The 15000-nt window shown below is 50.6% G+C and overlaps 1 pseudogene; it reads right to left on the bottom strand.

The window, feature by feature from the left end:
• The window catches only part of LOC124020830, a 173298-nt pseudogene that overhangs the window by 30758 nt on the left and 127540 nt on the right, over nt 1-15000 (bottom strand).

Raw genomic sequence — 15000 nt, 5'->3', positions numbered from 1 at the left:
AAACCATACAATACTGATCTAAACCGTACAATGCTGACCTAAACCGTACAATGCTGACCTAAACCATACAATGCTGACCTAAACCATACAATGCTGACCTAAACCATACAATGCTGACCTAAACCGTACAATGCTGACCTAAACCGTACAATGCTGTCCTAAACCATACAATACTGACCTAAACCATACAATACTGACCTAAGCCATACAATGCTGACCTAAACCGTACAATACTGACCTAAACCATACAATACTGACCCAAACCATACAATGCTGACCTAAACCGTACAATGCTGACCCAAACCATACAATGCTGACCTAAACCGTACAATGCTGACCTAAACCATACAATGCTGACCTAAACCATACAATGCTGACCTAAACCATACAATGCTGACCCAAACCATACAATGCTGACCCAAACCATACAATGCTGACCCAAAACTGTACAATGCTGACCCAAAACTGTACAATGCTGAGCCAAACCATACAAGGCTGACCCAAAACTGTACAATGCTGACCCAAAACTGTACAATGCTGAGCCAAACCATACAATGCTGACCCAAAACTGTACAATGCTGAGCCAAACCATACAATGCTGACCCAAAACTGTACAATGCTGACCCAAAACTGTACAATGCTGACTCAGATATTTTCTTTTTCCATTGTCCTTCACTGCACAGTTCGAGCTACTATTGTGGACACGTGCCCAGAGGCCAGCACAGTTAACCCCTGTCAACAACAACAACAACAACAACAACAACACACTCTCTCCTGGATGGACCGACGGCCCAGTGGCGTGAAACAGGGTAACGGTGTTGAGTTCTCACCATGGCGTCGCCACACTTTGTGCCCGACATGACGAGGCCTGGGTCGGGCATGTCGTCCCCCAGGTAGACATGGGTCCCCCGGCACAGGATTCGGCCCCCCTCTTGGAGGGGGATGTTGGTTTCTATGGAGACGGCATTGGTGCCTATTATTGGCCGGTTGGCTCCTCCTTGACACTGTATTTTGCCGCACTTAGCATCTCTGTAAACAACAACAACAAACAACAACAACAACAACAAACAACAAACAACAAACAACACCCCGTTAATCACTAGATTAGAAAAAAACAACTAAAGGCATTCACCTGAATGATATTTCATTGTTACTGGAGCTAGAGTCTTAGCTGTCAAAAAAACTTGACTTTCTCTCCAACCATCTACAACAGTGGTGTCAAAATGATTTCCTGGAGGGCTGTGCGCCTGCTGGTTACTTCGTTATTTCCTTTCAATTTGTATCAAACGAAGACCTAGACAACCAGGTGAGGGGAGTTCTTAATAAACTAATCGATGACCTTAATTGATCGATCAAGTACAATGGAGGAGCGAAAACCTGCAGACACTGCAGGGTTGAGTTTGACGCCGCGGAACTACAGTAACTACTGTGTTGTTAGAACTACAGTAACTACTGTGTTGTTAGAACTACAGTAACTACTGTGTTGTTAGAACTACAGTAACTACTGTGTTGTTAGAACTACAGTAACTACTGTGTTGTTAGAACTACAGTAACTACTGTGTTGTTAGAACTACAGTAACTACTGTGTTGTTAGAACTACAGTAACTACTGTGTTGTTAGAATTACAGTAACTACTGTGTTGTTAGAACTACAGTAACTACTGTGTTGTTAGAATTACAGTAACTACTGTGTTGTTAGAACTACAGTAACTACTGTGTTGTTAGAACTACAGTAACTACTGTGTTGTTAGAACTACAGTAACTACTGTGTTGTTAGAACTACAGTAACTACTGTGTTGTTAGAACTACAGTAACTACTGTGTTGTTAGAACTACAGTAACTACTGTGTTGTTAGAACTACAGTAACTAGTGTGTTGTTAGAACTACAGTAACTACTGTGTTGTTAGAACTACAGTAACTACTACACAGTGTTCTGTTGTGTTGTTAGAACAACAGTAACTACTGTGTTGTTAGAACTACAGTAACTACTACACAGTGTTCTGTTGTGTTGTTAGAACTACAGTAACTACTGTGTTGTTAGAACTACAGTAACTACTGTGTTGTTAGAACTACAGTAACTACTGTGTTGTTAGAACTACAGTAACTACTGTGTTGTTAGAACTACAGTAACTACTGTGTTGTTAGAACTACAGTAACTACTGTGTTGTTAGAACTACAGTAACTACTGTGTTGTTAGAACTACAGTAACTACTGTGTTGTTAGAACTACAGTAACTACTGTGTTGTTAGAACTACAGTAACTACTGTGTTGTTAGAACTACAGTAACTACTGTGTTGTTAGAACTACAGTAACTACTGTGTTGTTAGAACTACAGTAACTACTGTGTTGTTAGAACTACAGTAACTACTGTGTTGTTAGAACTACAGTAACTACTGTGTTGTTAGAACTACAGTAACTACTGTGTTGTTAGAACTACAGTAACTACTGTGTTGTTAGAACTACAGTAACTACTGTGTTGTTAGAACTACAGTAACTACTGTGTTGTTAGAACTACAGTAACTACTGTGTTGTTAGAACTACAGTAACTACTGTGTTGTTAGAACTACAGTAACTACTACACAGTGTTATTTTGTGTTGTCAGGACTTTTTTCAACCCCAGTTTAGATTATGTTGTGTTAGGACTCTTTTCAACCCAAGTTTAGGTTCTGTTGTGTTGTCAGGACTCTTTTCAACCCCAGTTTAGGTTCTGTTGTGTTGTCAGGACTCTTTTCAACCCCAGTTTAGGTTCTGTTGTGTTGTTAGGACTATTTTCAACCCCAGTTTAGGTTCTGTTGTGTTGTCAGGACTCTTTTCAACCCCAGTTCCAGGGAAATTCATATCAGCAGAGAATCAGACTGAACCAGTGAAACTGTAGCCCAGTCCTACATTAGACTGTAGTCCAGTCCTACATTAGACTGTAGCCCAGTCCTACATTAGACTGTAGCCCAGTCCTACATTAGACTGTAGCCCAGTCCTACATTAGACTGAAAGAGTGACACTGTAGCCCAGTCCTACATTAGACTGTAGCCCAGTCCTACATTAGACTGTACAGCCCAGTCCTACATTAGACTGTAGCCCAGTCCTACATTAGACTGAAAGAGTGACACTGTAGCCCAGTCCTACATTAGACTGTAGCCCAGTCCTACATTAGACTGTAGCCCAGTCCTACATTAGACTGTAGCCCAGTCCTACATTAGACTGAAAGAGTGACACTGTAGCCCAGTCCTACATTAGACTGTAGCCCAGTCCTACATTAGACTGTAGCCCAGTCCTACATTAGACTGTAGCCCAGTCCTACATTAGACAGAAAGAGTGGCTGTAGCCCAGTCCTACATTAGACTGTAGTCCAGTCCTACATTAGACTGTAGCCCAGTCCTACATTAGACTGTAGCCCAGTCCTACATTAGACTGTAGCCCAGTCCTACATTAGACTGTAGCCCAGTCCTACATTAGACTGTAGCCCAGTCCTACATTAGACTGAAAGAGTGACACTGTAGCCCAGTCCTACATTAGACTGTAGCCCAGTCCTACATTAGACTGAAAGAGTGACACTGTAGCCCAGTCCTACATTAGACTGAAAGAGTGACACTGTAGCCCAGTCCTACATTAGACTGTAGCCCAGTCCTACATTAGACTGTAGCCCAGTCCTACATTAGACTGAAAGAGTGACACTGTAGCCCAGTCCTACATTAGACTGTAGCCAAGTCCTACATTAGACTGTAGCCCAGTCCTACATTAGACTGAAAGAGTGACACTGTAGCCCAGTCCTACATTAGACTGAAAGAGTGACACTGTAGCCCAGTCCTACATTAGACTGTAGCCCAGTCCTACATTAGACTGTAGCCCAGTCCTACATTAGACAGAAAGAGTGGCTGTAGCCCAGTCCTACATTAGACTGTAGCCCAGTCCTACATTAGACTGTAGCCCAGTCCTACATTAGACTGTAGCCCAGTCCTACATTAGACTGTAGCCCAGTCCTACATTAGACAGAAAGAGTGGCTGTAGCCCAGTCCTACATTAGACTGTAGTCCAGTCCTACATTAGACTGTAGTCCAGTCCTACATTAGACTGTAGCCCAGTCCTACATTAGACTGTAGCCCAGTCCTACATTAGACTGTAGCCCAGTCCTACATTAGACTGAGGCCCAGTCCTACATTAGACTGTAGTCCAGTCCTACATTAGACTGTAGCCCAGTCCTACATTAGACTGTAGTCCAGTCCTACATTAGACTGTAGTCCAGTCCTACATTAGACTGTAGCCCAGTCCTACATTAGACTGTAGCCCAGTCCTACATTAGACTGAACGAGTGGCTGTGAAACCCCCTTCTTTTCTTTGTTTTTCATTGTAAAAGGGTCTCAGTCAATCCCAGTCACATCCAGTTTTCTGTCATTGCTGCAATTAAGTCAATTAAGAGACTGTTGATGAATGATTCAGGTCAACATCCCAGAATAGCACCCTATTCCCTTGTTTAGTGCCCTGCTTTTGAGCAGGGGCCATTGGCCACTGGTAAAGAGTAGTGCACTAAACAGGAAATAGGATTCGATTTGGGACACACCCACTAATGTCTCTGCCGAAAAACAAACTCCCCCTTTTAATTAGCATTAAAACATTTTAACATTAAAACATTTCACATTTGAATTAAAAACCAGCACATGCTGAGAGACAGTGGATATGTGTACTGGTATGTCGTCTTACGGAGCTTCACACTTGGCAAAGGATCCCTTGGAGTCCTTCCCACAGTTCCCGTAGGGATCTCCTGCCGAGTTGACTCTCTCAAAGCAGATCCCTGGGGCGGGCTTGGCTCCTATCAGACATGGGGGACATATAACATCAGAGACAGACTGTAACTTCTCAGGCTTTATCTGATGTCATCTTTCTGTGGTTTCCTCACATCCTCCTCTCCTCGAGGCTCCTCTCCTCACATCCTCCTCTCCTCACATCCTCCTCTCCTCTCCTCTAGGCTCCTCTCCTCACATCCTCCTCTCCTCGAGGCTCCTCTCCTCACATCCTCCTCTCCTCACATCCTCCTCTCCTCACATCCTCCTCTCCTCGAGGCTCCTCTCCTCACATCCTCCTCTCCTCACATCCTCCTCTCCTCACATCCTCCTCTCCTCGAGGCTCCTCTCCTCACATCCTCCTCTCCTCACATCCTCCTCTCCTCACATCCTCCTCTCCTCACATCCTCCTCTACTCACATCCTCCTCTCCTCACATCCTCCTCTCCTCACATCCTCCTCTCCTCGAGGCTCCTCTCCTCACATCCTCCTCTCCTCACATCCTCCTCTCCTCACATCCTCCTCTCCTCACATCCTCCTCTCCTCACATCCTCCTCTCCTCACATCCTCCTCTCCTAGGACCTTGCGTCATGTGTTTTGAGAAGAAGACAAGTATAGAGGTTGCCAGCAGTCCAGGCTAGGGAAATCTGAACTCAGGGTGGAACATCGCTCAGTGTCCCCAGAGAGGGATCAGACCCTGTTCTCTACTCACCCTGACCCCAGACAGTGATCAGACCCTGTTCTCTACTCACCCTGACCCCAGAGAGTGATCAGACCCTGTTCTCTACTCACCCTGACCCCAGAGAGGGATCAGACCCTGTTCTCTACTCACCCTGACCCCAGAGAGGGATCAGACCCTGTTCTCTACTCACCATGACCCCAGACAGTGATCAGACCCTGTTCTCTACTCACCATGACCCCAGAGAGTGATCAGACCCTGTTCTCTACTCACCCTGACCCCAGAGAGTGATCAGACCCTGTTCTGTACTCACCCTGACCCCAGAGAGTGATCAGACCCTGTTCTCTACTCACCCTGACCCCAGAGAGTGATCAGACCCTGTTCTCTACTCACCTTGACCCCAGACAGTGATCAGACCCTGCTCTCTACTCACCCTGACCCCAGAGAGTGATCAGACCCTGTTCTCTACTCACCCTGACCCCAGAGAGTGATCAGACCCTGTTCTCTACTCACCCTGACCCCAGAGAGTGATCAGACCCTGTTCTCTACTCACCCTGACCCCAGAAAGTGATCAGACCCTGTTCTCTACTCACCCTGACCCCAGATAGTGATCAGACCCTGTTCTCTACTCACCCTGACCCCAGAGAGTGATCAGACCCTGTTCTCTACTCACCCTGACCCCAGAGAGTGATCAGACCCTGTTCTCTACTCACCCTGACCCCAGAGAGTGATCAGACCCTGTTCTCTACTCACCCTGACCCCAGAGAGTGATCAGACCCTGTTCTCTACTCACCCTGACCCCAGATAGTGATCAGACCCTGTTCTCTACTCACCTTGACCCCAGAGAGTGATCAGACCCTGTTCTGTACTCACCCTGACCCCAGAGAGTGATCACTGACCCTCGTGTGTCTGGCAGATCCCGTTGATCAGCCCTGTCCGTCCACGTTGTGACAGGCGTGCCCATGCAGGTACACATTAGACCCAGGGCACTGGGGGTTGGCGCCAGAGAGTGATCAGAACTCTGGCAGGTCACATGAGTTACTGGAATCACCCTGTTCTCCCCAGGGTGCCTGCTGCTTTCAGCTACAGACAGGTAGCCGGGCAGATAGACAGGCACGCACGCAGTGCAGGCAGGCACACCCCAGGCGGACAGACAGACTCAGACAGACAGACAGATCAGACAGTTCTCTACAGACAGACAGACAGACTGTTCTCTACACCCTGACAGACAGATCAGACAGACAGATGACAGACAGATCAGACCCTGACAGGCACTCACCTGACCCCAGACAGTGTCAGGCGGGCAGACCCCAGACAGACTGATCAGACCCAGACTCACCCTGACCAGACAGATCAGACCCAGTTCTGACAGACAGACAGTGATCAGACCCTGACACTCACCCTGTCCCCAGAGAGTGATCAGGACCCACACAGGCAGACAGACAGACAGACAGATCAGACCCTGTTCAGACTCAGACCCCAGACAGACAGACAGACTGTTCTCTACAGACCCTGTCCCCAGACAGTGACAGACCCAGACTCACCTTGACCCCAGACAGACAGACCCTGTTCAGACTCAGACAGACAGGCAGACAGACAGACAGACAGACAGACAGACAGACAGACAGACAGACAGACAGACAGACAGACAGACAGACAGACAGGCACACAGACGACCGACTCACCCAGGCACACAGACATACAGGCACACAGACAGACAGACAGACAGACAGACAGACAGACAGACAGACAGACAGACAGACAGACAGACAGACAGACAGACAGACAGACAGACAGGCACACAGACAGACCGACAGGCACACAGACAGACAGGCACACAGACAGACAGACAGACAGACAGACAGACAGACAGACAGACAGACAGACAGACAGACAGACAGACAGACAGACAGACAGACAGACAGACAGACAGACAGACAGACAGACAGACAGACAGACAGACAGACAGACAGACAGGTAGGCGGGCAGATAGACAGGCACACAGGCAGACAGACAGACAGACAGACAGACAGACAGACAGACAGACAGACAGACAGACAGACAGACAGACAGACAGACAGACAGACAGACAGACAGACAGACAGACAGACAGACAGACAGACAGACAGACAGACAGACAGACAGACAGACAGACAGACACCCTGTTCTGTATTCACCTGACCCCAGAGAGGGATCAGACAGACAGACAGACAGACAGGCAGACAGACAGACAGACAGGCACACAGACAGACAGGCAGACAGACAGACAGACAGACAGACAGACAGACAGACAGACAGACAGACAGACAGACAGACAGACAGACAGACAGACAGACAGACAGGCACACAGACAGACCGACAGGCACACAGACAGACAGGCACACAGACAGACAGACAGACAGACAGACAGACAGACAGACAGACAGACAGACAGACAGACAGACAGACAGACAGACAGACAGACAGACAGACAGACAGACAGACAGACAGACAGACAGGCACACAGGCAGACAGACAGACAGACAGACAGACAGACAGACAGACAGACAGACAGACAGACAGACAGACAGACAGACAGACAGACAGACAGACAGACAGACAGACAGACAGACAGACAGACATGCACACAGACAGATAAGGAGGTGAGGCCTTGAGAGGCATGGAGGTCTGAAGTCTAAGAGAAACAGACGAGGACAGACTACTTAGCTTACCTACTACTAACCCTACCCATTACATACGATTATAGAGTATCAAACAACTAGCCTAGTGTGTGTGTGTGTGTGTGTGTGTGTGTGTGTGTGTGTGTGTGTGTGTGTGTGTGTGTGTGTGTGTGTGTGTGTGTGTGTGTGTGTGTGTGTGTGTGTGTGTGTGTGTGTGTGTGTGTGTGTGTGTGTGTGTGTGTGTGAAACAGGACCCCTTCCCTGTGAAAATAAAGATTGAAGAAGATATGAGTTTAAATGAGGGCTGTTGGTCAGCCGGTCAGTCAGTCTCCTACCAGGCAGTCATGACAGCACTGTCCGTGAGCACACACAGCATCCCCCTTCAGAGTACAGGTTGTAGAGTTACAGCACGGGTTCATACACTCCTGGAGAGAGGAGAGGTGAGAGGGGAGAGGGGAGAGGGGAGAGAGAGGAGAGGTGGGGAGAGAGAGGAGAGGAGAGAGGGGGAGAGAGAGGAGAGGAGAGATGGGGAGAGAGGGGGACAGGGGAGAGAGATGAGAGGTGGGGGGAGAGAGAGGGGGAGAGAGAGATGAGAGAGAGAGGAGAGGAGAGAGAGGAGGGAGAGAGAGGAGGAGAGGGGAGAGAGAGGGAGAGGTGGGGAGAGAGAGGAGAGGTGGGGAGAGAGAGGAGAGGAGAGAGAGGAGAGAGAGGAGAGGAGAGAGGAGGAGAGGGGGAGAGGGGGAGAGAGAGGAGAGGTGGGGGAGAGAGAGAGAGAGAGAGAGAGGAGAGGAGAGAGGAGGAGAGGGGAGAGGGGAGAGAGAGGAGAGGTGGGAGAGAGAGGAGAGGGGGGAGAGAGAGGAGAGGAGAGAGGAGGAGAGGGGGAGAGGGGAGGGAGAGGAGAGGTGGGGAGAGAGAGGAGAGGTGGAGAGAGAGAGAGAGAGGAGAGAGGAGGAGAGGGGGAGAGGGGAGAGAGAGGAGAGGTGGGGAGAGAGAGGAGAGGTGGGGGAGAGAGGAGAGAGAGAGAGAAGAGGATAGAGGAGGAGAGGGGAGAGGGAGAGAGAGAGGGAGGGGGGGAGAGGAGAGAGGAGAGAGGAGAGAGAGGAGAGGAGGAGGGAGAGGGGAGGGAGAGGGGAGAGAGAGGAGAGGTGGGGAGAGAGAGGAGAGGGGGGAGAGAGAGGAGAGGAGAGAGAGGAGAGGAGAGAGGAGGAGAGGGGGAGAGGGGAGAGAGAGGAGAGGTGGGGAGAGAGAGGAGAGGTGGCGAGAGAGAGGAGAGGAGAGATGGGGAGAGAGGGGGACAGGGGAGAGAGATGAGAGGTGAGGAGAGAGAGGAGAGGCAAGGAGAGGAGAGTAGGGAGGGAGAGGAGAGGTAGAAAGGGTTTACAAACCACCCAGATTAGATGTAATCTGAGAACACATGCACAGCTCTAATGTTACCAGAGGGAACCCCAGGCCAGGTCGTCTTATATTCCTCCTCTCCTCCCTGGCAGAGGTCAGACAGTCAGGTAGAGTTACGTGCTGAAAGGATTTGTTTGACAACAGCTTCGGACAGGGAACACGGTCCCAGGTCCCGGTTGATGTAACATATCCTCCGTGGAACAGTGGAGGTATGGACATCTGGTCTACATTATGCATTATCAGAACCCATCACTCTACCAATCAGTAGCTCTGGAACCCTGCACTCTACCAATCAGCAGCTCTGGAACCCTGCACTCTACCAATCAGCAGCTCTGGAACCATGCACTCTACCAATCAGCAGCTCTGGAACCCTGTACTCTACCAATCAGCAGCTCTGGAACCCTGCACTCTACCAATCAGCAGCTCTGGAACCCTGTACTCTACCAATCAGCAGCTCTGGAACCCTGTACCCTACCAATCAGCTCTGGAACTACTCTATCAATCAGCAGCTCTGGAACCCTGCACTCTACCAAATCAGCAGCTCTGGAACCCTGCACTCTACCAATCAGCAGCTCTGGAACTCTGCACTCTACCAATCAGCAGCTCTGAAAACCTGTACTCTACCAATCAGCAGCTCTGGAACCCTGTACTCTACCAATCAGCAGCTCTGGAACCCTGTACTCTACCAATCAGCAGCTCTGGAACCCTGTACTCTACCAATCAGCAGCTCTGAAAACCTGCACTCTACCAATCAGCAGCTCTGGAACTCTGCACTCTACCAATCAGCAGCTCTGGAACCCTGCACTCTACCAATCAGCAGCTCTGGAACCCTGCACTCTACCAATCAGCAGCTCTGGAACTCTGCACTCTACCAATCAGCAGCTCTGAAAATCTGTACTCTACCAATCAGCAGCTCTGGAACCCTGTACTCTACCAATCAGCAGCTCTGGAACCCTGTACTCTACCAATCAGCAGCTCTAGAACCCTGTACTCTACCAATCAGCAGCTCTGGAACCCTGCACTCTACCAATCAGGAACTATGAATCGTGGCAGAATGTCCCATTTCATCCCTGTCCCATTTCACTCCTGTCCCATTCTATCCCTGTCCCATTTCACTCCTGTCCCATTTCATTCCTGTCCCATTCTATCCCTGTCCCATTTCACTCCTGTCCCATTTCACCCCTGTCCCATTCTAACCCTGTCCCATTTCACTCCTGTCCCATTCTATCCCTGTCCCATTCCATCCCTGTCCCATTTCATTCCTGTCCTATTCTATCCCTGTCCCATTTCACTCCTGTCCCATTTCACCCCTGTCCCATTCTAACCCTGTCCCATTTCACTCCTGTCCCATTTCATTCCTGTCCCATTCTATCCCTGTCCCATTTCACTCCTGTCCCATTCTATCCCTGTCCCATTCCATCCCTGTCCCATTCTATCCCTGTCCCATTTTAGTGTCCCATTCTATCCCTGTCCCATTCCATCCCTGTCCCATTCTATCCCTGTCCCATTCTAACCCTGTCCCATTTCACTCCTGTCCCATTTCATTCCTGTCCCATTCTATCCCTGTCCCATTTTACTCCTGTCCCATTTCACCCCTGTCCCATTCTAACCCTGTCCCATTTCACTCCTGTCCCATTCTATCCCTGTCCCATTCCATCCCTGTCCCATTCCATCCCTGTCCCATTCTATCCCTGAGCTTGGCTCAGGGCAGTAGTGGTTTAGTTCAGCTTGGCTCAGGGCAGTAGTGGCTTGGTTCAGCTTGGCTCAGGGCAGTAGTGGCTTGGTTCAGCTTGGCTCAGGGCAGTAGTGGTTTAGTTCAGCTTGGCTCAGGGCAGTAGTGGTTTAGTTCAGCTTGGCTCAGGGCAGTAGTGGCTTGGTTCAGCTTGGCTCAGGCTCAGGGCAGTAGTGGCTTGGTTCAGCTTGGCTCAGGGCAGTAGTGGCTTGGTTCAGCTTGGCTCAGGGCAGTAGAGGCTTGGTTCAGCTTGGCTCAGGCTCAGGGCAGTAGAGGCTTGGTTCAGCTTGGCTCAGGGCAGTAGTGGTTTAGTTCAGCTTGGCTCAGGGCAGTAGTGTTAACACAGTGTTAGCGTGTCCCATCCCATTGCATCCCTCCCATGACAACACAGGACCAACTTCCTACCTCCAGTTCTCCACAGTCACACTCCTCTCCTTCCTCCACGTATCCATTGCCACACTTCTGTCCCCCGTAGAGAACCTTGACCTCAGGCATGTTGAACAGACACATCCCAACGCCCTTCTCCAGACTGGCAGAGAGATCCTTTATACTACAGGAGCTGAATACTGTAGGGAACGGGTACCTGGAGGAGAGAGAGAGAGAGAGAGAGAGAGAGAGAGAGAGAGAGAGAGAGAGAGAGAGAGAGAGAGAGAGAGAGAGAGAGAGAGAGAGAGAGAGAGAGAGAGAGAGAGAGAGAAAGAGAGAGAGAAAGAGAATAGAGAGAGAGAACAGGAGAGAGAGAGAGAGGAGAGAGAGAGAGAGAGAGAGAGAGAGAGAGAGAGAGAGAGAGAGAAGAGAGAGAGAGAGAGAGAGAGAGAGAGGAGAACTAATGAATACTGTATGGAACAGGTACCTGGAGAGGAGAGAGAGAGAGAGAGAGGGGAGAACTACTGAATACTGTGGGGAACAGGTACCTGGAGAGGAGAGAGAGAGAGAGAGGGGAGAACTACTGAATACTGTGGGGAACAGGTACCTGGAGAGGAGAGAGAGAGAGAGGTAGAGAGAGAGAGAGAGAGAGGGGAGAACTACTGAATACTGTGGGGAACAGGTACCTGGAGAGGAGAGAGAGAGAGAGAGAGAGAGAGGGGAGAACTACTGAATACTGTGGGGAACAGGTACCTGGAGAGGAGAGAGAGAGAGAGAGAGGGGAGAACTACTGAATACTGTGGGGAACAGGTACCTGGAGAGAGAGAGAGAGAGAGAGAGAGAGAGAGAGAGGGGAGAACTACTGAATACTGTGGGGAACAGGTACCTGGAGAGAGAGAGAGAGAGAGAGAGGCAGGAGAACTAATGAATACTGTGGGGAACAGGTGCCTAGAGAGGAGAGAGAGAGAAAGTAACCCCAACACTTCACACAGGAGCAACAGATCAATAGACACCCCACCCAGACCGGCGAGACACCCTCCCAGACCTGCAGGACCCCCCTGGACCTACACATAGAGGACCCACACACACATTTCTTCACACAGGGTCGTGGGGTTAGACAGGGATGCAGCTTAAGCCCCACCCTCTTCAACATATATATCAACGAATTGGCGCGGGCACTAGAAAAGTCTGCAGCACCCGGCCTCCCCCTGCTAGAATCCGAAGTCAAATGTCTGCTGTTTGCTGATGATCTGGTGCTTCTGTCACCAACCAAGGATGGCCTACAGCAGCACCTAGATCTTATGCACAGATTCTGTCAGACCTGGGCCCTGACAGTAAATCTCAGTAAGACCAAAATAATGGTGTTCCAAAAAAGGTCCAGTCACCAGGACCACAAATACAAATTCCATCTAGACACTGTTGCCCTAGAGCACACAAAAAACTATACATACCTTGGCCTAAACATCCGCGCCACAGGTAACTTCCACAAAGCTGTGAACGATCTGAGAGACAAGGCAAGAAGGGCATTCTATGCCATCAAAAGAAACATAAATTTCAACATACCAATTAGGATTTGGCTAAAAATACTTGAATCAGTCATAGAGCCCATTGCCCTTTATGGTTGTGAGGTCTGGGGTCCGCTCACCAATCAAGACTTCACAAAATGGGACAAACACCAAATTGAGACTCTGCACGCAGAATTCTGCCAAAAATATCCTCTGTGTACAACGTAAAACACCAAATAATGCATGCAGAGCAGAATTAGGCCGATACCCACTAATTATCAAAATCCAGAAAAGAGCCGTTAAATTCTACAACCACCTAAAAGGAAGCGATTCACAAACCTTCCATAACAAAGCCATCACCTCCTCTCCTCTCCCCTCCTCTCTTCTCCCCACCTCTCCTCTCCTCTCTCTCCCCCCTCTCTTCTACCATCCTCTCCTCTCCTCTATTCTCCCCTCCTCTCCCCCCCCTCCGCTCCCTCCTCTCCCCTCCCCTCTCCCCTCCTCTCTTCTCCCCTCCTCTCCTCTCCTCTATTCTCCCTCCCCTCCTCTCTTCTCCCCTCCTCTCTTCTCTTCTCCTCTCCTCTCGTCTCCCCTCCCTCTTCTCTTCTCTCTCTTCTCCCCTCCTCTCCCTCTCCCTCCTCTCCTCTCCTCTCCTCTCATCTCCCCTCCTCTCTTCTCCCCTCCTCTCCTCTCCTCTCATCTCCCCTCCTCTCTTCTCCCCTCCTCTCCTCTCCTCTCTTCTCCCCACCTCTCCACTCCCCTCCCTCCTCTTTCCCTCCTCTCCCCTCCTCCCCCTCCTCTCTCTCTCTCCCTCATCTCCCCTCCTCTCTTCTCCCCTCCTCTCCTCTCCTCTCATCTCCCCTCCTCTCCCTCCCCTCCTCTCCTCTCCTCCTCTCCTCTCCCCTCCTCTCCCCTCCCCTCCGCTCCCCTCCTCTCCCCTCCCCTCCGCTCCCCTCCTCTCTTCTCCCCTCCCCTCCTCTCCTCTCCTCTCCTCTCATCTCCCCTCCTCTCTTCTCCCCTCCTCTCCTCTCCTCTCATCTCCCCTCCTCTCTTCTCCCCTCCTCTCCTCTCCTCTCTTCTCCCCTCCTCTTTCCTCCTCTCCTCTCCCCTCCTCTCTTCTCCCCTCCTCTCCTCTCTTCTCCCCACCTCTCCCCTCCTCTCCTCTCCCCTCCTCTCTTCTACCATCCTCTCCTCTCCTCTATTCTCTCCTCCTCTCCCCTCCCCTCCCCCCCTCCTCTCCCCTCCCCTCTTCTCCCCTCCTCTCTTCTCCCCTCCTCTTTCCTCTATTCTCCCCTCCCCTCCTCTCTTCTCCCCTCCTCTCTCTCTTCTCCCCTCTCTCCCCTCCCTCCTCTCTCTCTTCTCCTCTCTTCTCCCCTCCTCTCCCTCCTCTATTCTCCTCTCCTCTCCTCTCTCCCCTCCTCTCTTCTCCCCTCCTCTCCTCTCCTCTCAGCTCCCCTCCTCTCTTCTCCCCTCCCTCCTCTCCTCTCTTCTCCCCACCTCTCCCTCCTCTCTACTCCCCTCCTCTCTTCTCCCCTCCTCTCCACTCCCTCCTCTCCTCTTCCCTCCTCTCCTCTCCCTCCTCTCTTCTCCCCTCCTCTCCTCTCCTCTCTTCTCCCCACCTCTCCCCTCCTCTCCTCTCCTCTCTTCTCCCCACCTCTCCCCTCCTCTCCTCTCCCCCTCTCTTCTACCATCCTCTCCTCTCCTCTCTTCTCCCCTCCTCTCCCCTCCCCTCCGCTCCCCTCCCTCCTCTCCCCTCCCTCCCCTCCTCTCTTCTCCCCTCCTCTCCTCTCCTCTATTCTCCCCTCCCCTCCTCTCTTCTCCTCTCCCTCCCCTCCTCTCCTCTTCCCTCCTCTCCTCTCCCCTCCTCTCTTCTCCCCTCCTCTCCTCTCC

The sequence above is a fragment of the Oncorhynchus gorbuscha genome, unplaced genomic scaffold, assembly GCF_021184085.1.
Source record: "Oncorhynchus gorbuscha isolate QuinsamMale2020 ecotype Even-year unplaced genomic scaffold, OgorEven_v1.0 Un_scaffold_929, whole genome shotgun sequence".
Taxonomy (NCBI): Eukaryota; Metazoa; Chordata; class Actinopteri; order Salmoniformes; family Salmonidae; genus Oncorhynchus; species Oncorhynchus gorbuscha.
The sequence above is the reverse complement of the archived record's forward strand: the minus strand, read 5'-3'. Positions and strand labels throughout refer to the sequence as shown.